The 8783-nt window shown below is 57.1% G+C and overlaps 1 protein-coding gene across 1 annotated transcript in view; it reads left to right on the top strand.

The window, feature by feature from the left end:
• Positions 1-441: 441 nt before the first annotated feature.
• Positions 442-8783, top strand: part of LRFN1 (leucine rich repeat and fibronectin type III domain containing 1) — a 33389-nt gene continuing 25047 nt past the window's right edge. Inside the window, exon 1 of the mRNA XM_070949594.1 lies at positions 442-492. The gene's annotated coding sequence lies outside the window, so the exon portion shown is untranslated. The remainder of the gene's footprint in view (positions 493-8783) is intronic.

Here is an 8783-nt window from a genome sequence, read left to right as displayed (position 1 = left end):
ACCCACCGCCGCCTCCCCCGCCCCCTCCGCCATCTGCAGAAAAGGGGCCGGGCTCCCCCCTCCCCCCCCGCCCGCCGAAAAGGAAGGACTGGAGGCGAGGCGAGGCGGGCGCGGCGCTTCTGCAACCGGGCGCCCTCGCCGCTGCGCCCTGCCCGGCTCTCCAGCCCATCCGTGGGCGGCGCTTCCGCCGCGCTCCGCCTCTCCTCCCGCCGGCCCGGCCCGGCCCAGCCCAGCCCAGCCCGGGTTCTGCAGGGCTGCGAGGCGGCGCGGGCAGCGGCCCTTCCCGGAGCCCGAGCGCCCGGAGGCGGCGGCGGCCCCTTTCCGCCCGCGGGATGGCCGAGCCCAGCTGAGCCGCTGCCGGCCTCGCCTTTGTCTCCCCCGCCCCATGGAGCCCGCGGGGCGCCGGCCCGGAGGGGAGCCCTGAGCCGCCGAGGGCCCCGCCCGGACCCCGCAGGATGCCGCCGCCCCTCGGCTGAGAGGAGCCGCTCCCAGGTGGGTCTCCGTCCGGCGGGGGGGCTGCGCGGGGGGCTGGCCGGGCCGGGAGGGGGGTGCGCAAAGGCGGCGCGGCGGGGCTGGCCGGGCGCCCGTCCTCCTGCCTCTCCTCCGGCTCGGGGGACTCCGCCGCCCCGCGCCCCGGCTTCGTGCGGCTGGGCAGGTGGAGAAGCGGCCGCCCCCTCCCCCCCTCCCGATGCTGCTGGCACGGCTGAAGCGCCTCGCAGAGCGCCCGGTGGCGGCTCCCCCCCTTCCGAGAGGCAGCCCCCCCCCGATGTTGCAAGAGCCCCGCCGCAGCCGAGGGCGCCGGAAAGAGACTCGGCTCCCCCCCCCCCCGCCGCTGGATGGGAAGCAGCCCCGGCCTCGCCGCTGAGCCTTGGGCGGGAGGGAGCGGTTTGCCTGGGCCAGGAGACCCCCGCTGGGGAAATGGCCGGCCTCCCCCCATTCCGCCCCCCCACCCAGTTCAATCCCCCCCCCTTGTCTGGCTCTGCAGCTTCTCGCGTCCCTGCGGCTCCCGAGCAGAATTGCAGCGGGAAGGGGTATGCTGGTCCTGCTCCCCCCCTCCCCCACCTGCGCTCGCTCGCTCCTCTCTCTCTCCCTCTGCCCTCCGGGTGGATGCCCGAGGCTTTCGGAGAAGGGGGTCGCTTCTCTCGCCAAGACCTGACCCCCCTCCGGAAAGCCCCCCGCCCTGCGCCCTACTGACATTGGCACTGCCAACGCCGGGCGGGCACAGCACACAAGGAGGCACGTCTGCAGCGCCGCGTTTGCTTCCCCGCCTCCCCCACCAGCCGGTGGAAAAAAGACACCAAATAGGCAGGCTATTAAGAGCCCCGCAGGCGGTTCGGGATCGGTCCGGAGACCTTCAATCGGATTTTTGCTCGTGGGCTGCGCTGGAAGGGGAAGGAAGGGGAAAGGAGGGGCCAGGGACACCCAGAGCTCCCTCTTGGTCTGGCCAGACCCCCCCATCTCCCAGAATTCCCAGCGTAGTGAAAGGAGTTCTGAGCCTGCCACATCTGGAAAAGGGCAGGGCATCGTAGCTGCTGGTTGGTTTGGAGGTGGGGGTGCTCTGTGCAGACCGGGTTAAGTGGATCCCTCCCTAAACAAAGGAGTGATGGTGGTTGCCTCCCATGGACCCGGCTGCAATCTTTTGCCACCCAGGGGCACTCTGGGAGCTGCTGTGGTTTGCTCTTCTAAATTGTAGCTCTCCAGACCAGAGGTTTCAACCTCAGCAACTTTAAGATGGGTGGAATTCGACTCCCAGAATTCCCCAGTGGGCTCTCTCAAAGTTGTCCAGGTTAAAAAAACCTCAAATCCAGACCAGTTTTTCATCTGGAAGATTTGTGGGGAGGAATAAAATCCCACTCCTTTGGAGAGGCCCAGACCTACTGTAGCTATATTCAGATGTAGTAATAAACCAGGATTTTAAACCATCGTCTATAGACAACCCACAATAGCCTGCAACACTCCAGACCCAAAGAAATTGCAATATGCATTTAACATAAAAGACTTTTTCCTTTCTATTTTCTTCTCGTTTTGCTTGTATGGTCTTCAGGTTGATGAGTGACAATGAAAGCCACTAGAAAGCTCATATAATAATTTGAAAGTGTTTTCATACCCCTGAGATAAAAAGAAAGTTGCCTCTTTTGCAAACACGGATGTAATAAAAGAAAGCGGCTATATTACATTCACGGAATTTACATAAGGGCCTCCCTAAAGAGCTCCCGGCAGCAGAGAAGGGGGGGGGAGGAGGGAGGGAAGGAAGGAAGGAGGAAGAAGGAAAAGGGAAGGGAAGAAGGAAAAGGGAAGGGAAGGAGGGAGGAAGGAAAACAGAAGGGAGGAGAGGGGGAGAAGGAAGGAAGGGGAAGGAGGGAGGGAGGGAGAAGGAAGGATGGAAGGGAGGAAAGGAAGGAGAAAGGGAAAGGAGGAAAAGGGGAGGAAGGGAAAGGAGGAAGGAAGGGAGGAGAGGGAGAGTAGGAAGGAAAGGGAGAGGGAAAGGAGTGAGGGGGAGAAGGAAGGATGGAAGGAAGGAGGGAGGGAGGAAAGGAAGGAGGAAGGAAAAGGGAAAGGAGGATGGGGGAGGGAGAAGGAAAGGAAGGAAGGAAGATGATTTTCCTTCTGGTAGCAAAAGACCCATCAGCCTGATTTCCTGAGGCAGAGAGTTCCATAGGCAGGGCCTTTGCTTGTCTTGCCCCCCTGCCAGGCCAGCTAGTAAGACGAAAGCCCCCCTTGAACCCTGGCCTGGATAGTCTCTTGATTCCAGGGTCCTGTCCTGGGGAGAGGGAGGCACGCCTAGTTTTCTTCACTCCTGCTTCTCCACACTCCACAGCTCGTGTTGCACACTTGAGTAACACAACGGGCTAGGCAGGGGCTGTTGTGCCCCCTTGTGGGGCTGTCCTTGTGCAAGGTGTGGGGAGTGTCATCCATCAGCATCAGGTCAGGAAGAGAAATACAGACAGTCCCCAACTTACAACCATTTGTGTAATGATCATTCAAAGCGACAACCTCACTGACAAAAGTGACAGGACCGGTTTTCACATTTTCACACCGTGCAGCAGCCCCCTTGGTCACGTGATCAAAATTCGGAGACTTGGCATGTACTTAGGAGGGTTGCACTGTCCCTGAGTCCCGTCATGGCCATTGGTCACTTTCCCAGCCGGCTTCCAACAAGGAAAGTCAGTGGGGAAGCCAGATTCACTTAACAACCGTATCAATCCTTTAACAGCTGTAGTGATTCTCTTAACAACTCTGGCAGAAAGGTCATAAAATGGGACAAAACTCACTTAACAATGACCTTTTTTTGCAGTGGAAATTTTGGGCACAGTTGTGGCGATAAGTTGAGGCCTTACCACTTGAGGGCCAGTCCACACTGTTGCCTTGGTCAGTTTGCTGAGAAGCTAATGGCCAGGATGCCTGTTGCATTTTTTCCTGGGCTGCAATGAAAAGGAGGCAGCTCCTAATGGTCCATGGAGTCCTTGGAGCTCTCTGAGCTGAGTTGTTTCCTTGCAGATGTTTCATGACCCAACTAGGGAACATCATCAGTGCTAGAAGGAAGAGGTCTGCGGAGAGGAGGAGCAGGAGGAGGACTGTGGGGTCCTTAGTGCGCTCTGAGTTGGTGATTTTCTTGCAGATGTTCTATGACCCAACTAGGGATGTTGCTCCTCCTGCTGGTGACCTAACAGGTGCCTGGTGGGCTCTTTGCTTTCTCCGACCTCCAGATGGGTGGGGTGGGGGTGAATGTCTGAGCCCTGGGGAAGAGGCCCAGAGATGAGCTGCTTCTACGCCTGATTGGGAGTGCTGCCGTCCGTCTGCCTGATAAAGGATCCCCTGCAGCAAATACATCAGTCCTCAATCTGCTTGTTCAGGAGCAACTGCTCTGCAAACCCAGGAGGAAGGGAGGCTGCCCCAAAGAGAGCCGGCTGGTCTTCCTGCAGGAAGGGGGGGGCAGGGGGGAGAGGTGAGGCCTGGGGGGAAAATGGCTACAACCCGGCTCTTCCCGCATCTGCTGGTCAAGGACCAGCTTTTTGTGGCAGAATTGGGGCAGGCAGGTAGCTGCAGGAAGGCTCCGTCCATTATCTCCTCTCCATGGTTATTCTCTCCCCCCCCCACAGCCGCTACAGACGGTTCCGTAGGGAATTCTCTGCCAGCGTTTGGACAGGCGGCCCCGTCTTCCTTTCCACTTGAGCCCCCAATTCCCTGCACTGTCGAGCGCAGGGAAGCAGTGGCAGCCAGGTGTGTCCAGGAGTGGAGCCCTGGGGGGGGTTCTCTTGCAACCTCTTGTCGGTGTGGCCAGGGGATGCTTTGGGGGAAGAAGGGGGGGGGGCGAGGGCCGTGTTGGGCATGAGGGCCGCAAGGGCTCGGTTGGACTGGCGCCTCCTCTGGGGAGAGAAGGGAACAGGGTCCCCGTTGGAGACCTAGAGAGCCGTGGGGTCAAACGGAACCTCTTTGCACATTCCTGCCCAGCTTTGCTTCGTGGGTTGATTGAAATCTTTGTCCGTGTTTGATGTTTTTGGCTGGTTTTGGGGATGGCCTCGGCTTGCAGCCCCTCAGAGGCATGAGATCAAAACCTCAGCGAGGCTGTTTAGGATCGCCAACCGCACAGCTGGGGCTCTGAGGCTGCCAATCTGCTGTTGGTCTTCTGGTCTGCAGAAAAATCCCTGTGTTGGGGGTTGACCCCCCCCCCCCACTTCCCCAGAATTGCCACAAAGCTGGAGAGGCCTGGATGTCCCTGCCCAAAATGACATTATTATAGACATTATTATGTCTATTATTTAACCAAAGGCAGAAGGCTCTGCATGGACCCAGATTCTGGCAACCCTGAAACCTGGATTTGGGTTTGCACAGCCCTCACTCTGAACTAACAAAATACAGGCAGTCCTTGACTTACAACCGTTCATTTAGTGACCATTCCAAGTTGCAATGACACTGAAAAAAGTAACTTATGACTGTTTTCCACAGTTACAACCTTTGAACATCTCCACAGTCTGGACACATATTTTGAGAAACGTTGGGCTCAAATGTCGTCGTAAGTCGAGGACTACCCTGTAGAGCTGCTGGGCCTGTAAGGGACATGGTGGTTTGCTGACTTGTGTGACTGAGGTGTGCAACCTGCCAAGCCCTCCTTCCTCCTGATAAAACAGGTCTACTCGGCTGCAAAATCTGGAGCAGCCTCTTCTGAATCGTGTGACATTTTGTGATTTTATCAGGATCTATCCTTTTTTGAATTAACCTCCTGCAACGGCTGCCCAGAGTTGCTTTGAAATGAGATGGGTGGCAAATAAATTTAATTAATCATGATGATGATGATGATAATAATAATAATAATAATTCCAGAAGTCCAGGAAAAGGACTCCGTTGTTCTTTCCAACCCACTTAGGGTGATTTCAGTAACAAACCTGAGATCCTAGGATGAGAATCATGTCTACGTCTTAACAATAAGAGAACAACAGAGTAACAGAGTTGGAAGGGGCCTCGGAGGTCTTCTAGTCCAGCCTCCTGCTCAAGCAGGAGGCCCTATACTGTTTCAAACAGGTGGCTGCCCAGTCTCTTCTTAAAAGCCTCCAGTGGATGGAGAACCCACAACTTCTGGTGGCAAGCTGTTCCACTGGTTAATTGTCCTCCTTGTTAGGAAGTTTCTCCTTAATTCCAGGTTGCTTCTCTCCTTGGTTAGTTTAGACTCCAAAGACTGTTGGTCCGGGTGAAAAGCGGAACCTGTAACTGGGGCAGCCCACTTCTCCCCAGAGAGGTGGCAGGTGTGTGCGCCCCCCATAACAATTTTAGGCCTGGCTGCCAGAAGCAGGAAGGGGCAGGCTTGGGTGGGGGGTTGAGTGCATTTTGCTATCCCGCGTGCGGCTGTTTCGTGCGTGTCTAAAATGGGTGCTGCTCTTTGGGGGGGAAAAATGGGGGGCATGTGAGGAGGAGATTAAAACAGAGCAGAGCTGCTATTCCTGATGTCCCGATGTGGATCCTGACCCGTGTGATGCGGGGGGCGCGTCTCTGCCGGTGCCAAAGCAGCCGCGCTCGGCATTCTGCGCATCTGAGAGGGACGGTTGGTGCTGGCACTGGGAAACGCAGGGCTTTGCCAAGGGGCAAGGGGAGGAGGAGCGGGGAGGAGGGCTGGACACAAGGCCCCTTCCAGGATTGGCTACTGCCCCCCCTTCCTCTCCCCCTCCCCAAATTGGAGAGCAGGTGGGAAACCCACATCAGAGGGCAGCTCCGAGGGTTGTTTTGCAGTCTGCCTAAGCAGCAATTAGTCCTTGACGTACAACCCAGTCGTCATGCCAGTCGTTATTGTGACCACGCCCAATTTCACAAGCTTTTCTGCCGTGGTCCTTAACTGGAGCCATTTGTTGCTGGAAATGGTGTGACCCCAAAAGTCAAGCTGGTCACAAGGAGGAGAGAGAGGTCAAAGGTCTACCTGGACGGCCGAGAGGCAGGACTTTGATGGCACATCACAGCGGTCATCTCTCTTGGACCACATCCCGGTCTCACGGGGGGGTCCTGCCAGCCCAGGACGGTGTCGGTGGGGCTGGGGAGCTTGGTCCAGGCACTCCGGCAAAGAAGCGTCAGAGTAGGCTGAAGTGGGAGTGGGCTCGCCACAGCCCTCCCACTGCCCTTTCTGGCCACCCTGCCCCCCTCCCCCATCTGCAGAGTGGGGCTTCCAGGGGTGGATGGAAGGTTGGAGGTGGGCTTACTTGGCCCCTCCCTCCTCGGCTTCCCTGGTTCTGCCAGAAGCTGAGCTGAGGCCTCCAGGATGGGCATCATCCAGGCTGGCAGCCGGATGTCCAGGTTTGCCACTCTGGAGCTGTTAGAGGGGATTCTGCCTGGCAGCTCTTCGGCTTTCCACATATCCGTCCTGCAGGTCTCTCTCTCGTCTTTTGGCCTTAAAGTTGGGGTTGGACCCAAATGCAATTAATTCTCTGGGCTTTAAGAGCGAGAGGCCTGGTTAAAAAGTAGGCCACTTTCCCTTCCCACCACGTCCTCCTAGGAAGAGGATCAGCTCGCTTTCTTTACAAACATGAAATCTCTTCAGTTCCCAGACACAGGCCACATTTTCTGCTATTAAATGTGATTTGATATCCCCTGGGCATGACAGAGCCACAGACCAGGCTGCCTGACCTCCTGGGCAGGGAAATTTCCTTCCTTCCTTTCTCTTTCTCTTTTTCCTTCCTCTTTTCTTCCTCCTTCCCTCCCTCCCTCTTCCTTCCTTCCTTCCTTCCTTCCTTCCTTTTCTCACTATTCTCCCTCCTATTCCCTCCTCATCTCCCTTCCCCTTTCTCTTTTCCCTCCCTCCCTCCCTGAGCAGAGCCTTTGAAGAGCAGCTCAACCCCTCCCTGGACCCACCGGCTGTCCTGCCATTGCAGGTGATTCTTGAGGAGGCCAGCCTGGCACAGCTTTGCAGCCCCTCCCCTGATGGGGGCCTTGCGAAGCAGAGCAGAGCCAACAAAAGCCCCCTCCCCCACCTTTGCCTTGCAGAGGGGCTCTGCTCCCCTCCCTGCTCTCCCCCACCCCGTGACTGAGGGGAGGGGAAGGCCTCCAGCTGGGATGCAGCCCTGGGGAAGGGGGTGGCTTCTTCTCTGACCCCTCCCCCAAAGACAGGGGTTCCACAGTCCGTGGATCTTCCCTTCCCTTCCGGGGCTGCTTGCCTTCCAGGCCCCTTCCTGGTTTTTGCGTGGCTTGCACAAGGGGGCGTCCAGACAAACGTAAGCCGCAGTTGTGTAAGATGTGCAAGTGAACAAAGAGGCTGCTTACTGGCACCTCTTCCCAGGAACCTTGGAGCATTTGAGTGGCAGATTCTCCTTCCTGGGTCTTCCTGGTGCCCTGCGGGGATGGTGAGCCCTGGAAAGCCCCAGCTGCTTGTGGTTGGGGGGCTGCAGAGGCTGAGGTGGTGTGGGGGTTGCCTCTATGTTCCTCCCCCTGCGCACACGCACACACACACGGACCCACACACACCTCCAGCCACCGAGAGCAAAGGCCGGGGGGGGGCTGGCAGAGGCTTCTCAGAGCAAAGCGAGGCCTTGGATCGGCAGCCGCAGCTGAGCTGGCCAGGCAGACATAAATCAGGGCTGGAGACAAACTCCTTGCAAAGAGTCCGCCTGGCTCTCCTCGGAGCCCCCTGTAGCTCTGCAGGGCCCCTTGGGGGGGGGCGTCTCCAGACATGCAGATGTGAGGATAAGTGCAGATGTTACATCAAGGCCCGGAGGAGAGTCTGGCTTGCTCGGTAGCCCCAGGATCGGGCTGAGGAGGCCGAGAAAACCTGGGGGGGGGGGAACCAAAGGTGCCTTTCCAAAACCAGATTTTCTTTGTTTCTCCTTGAAGACGTTTCGCTCCTCATCCAAGAAGCTTCTTCAGTGCTGACTGAATGGAGGAGGATGGAAGGATTTGTATTTCTTGCAGTCATCTGGTCGTTAGTATTCTCTCTGAGAGTTGTTGAGGCCACTTGGAGGTTTATCTCTGCCCTCGGGATCACCTGAATATTGCCATAGACATTTGGGGGGTTGGGGGAAGAACTGGGCCACTCAGACTGCAGGGTGGGAATCTGTATTTCTGAATCCTGCATTATTGCATGAGGTGAACCGAGAAGAAAAGGAGGGGAATTCATGCAACCTATGTAATAAGTTCTCTTGGGCATGACGTTCTTGTTTCTGAAGTGACAGGCAGGGGTGACTTACAGCAAGAATGGTCCAACGGAAGAGAATATTTGCAGCTCAGGGTTGAAATGCGGGGTCCTTGGTGCTCCCTGACCTTGGTGATTTTCTTGCAGACGTTTCGTGACCTCACTGGGTAACATCATC

This window comes from Pituophis catenifer, unplaced genomic scaffold, assembly GCF_029215685.1.
Source record: "Pituophis catenifer annectens isolate HBS135680 unplaced genomic scaffold, rPitCat1.0.hap2 SCAF_9, whole genome shotgun sequence".
Taxonomy (NCBI): domain Eukaryota; kingdom Metazoa; phylum Chordata; class Lepidosauria; order Squamata; family Colubridae; genus Pituophis; species Pituophis catenifer.
Note: the sequence above shows the minus strand (reverse complement) of the source record. Positions and strands in the feature narration are given on the sequence as shown.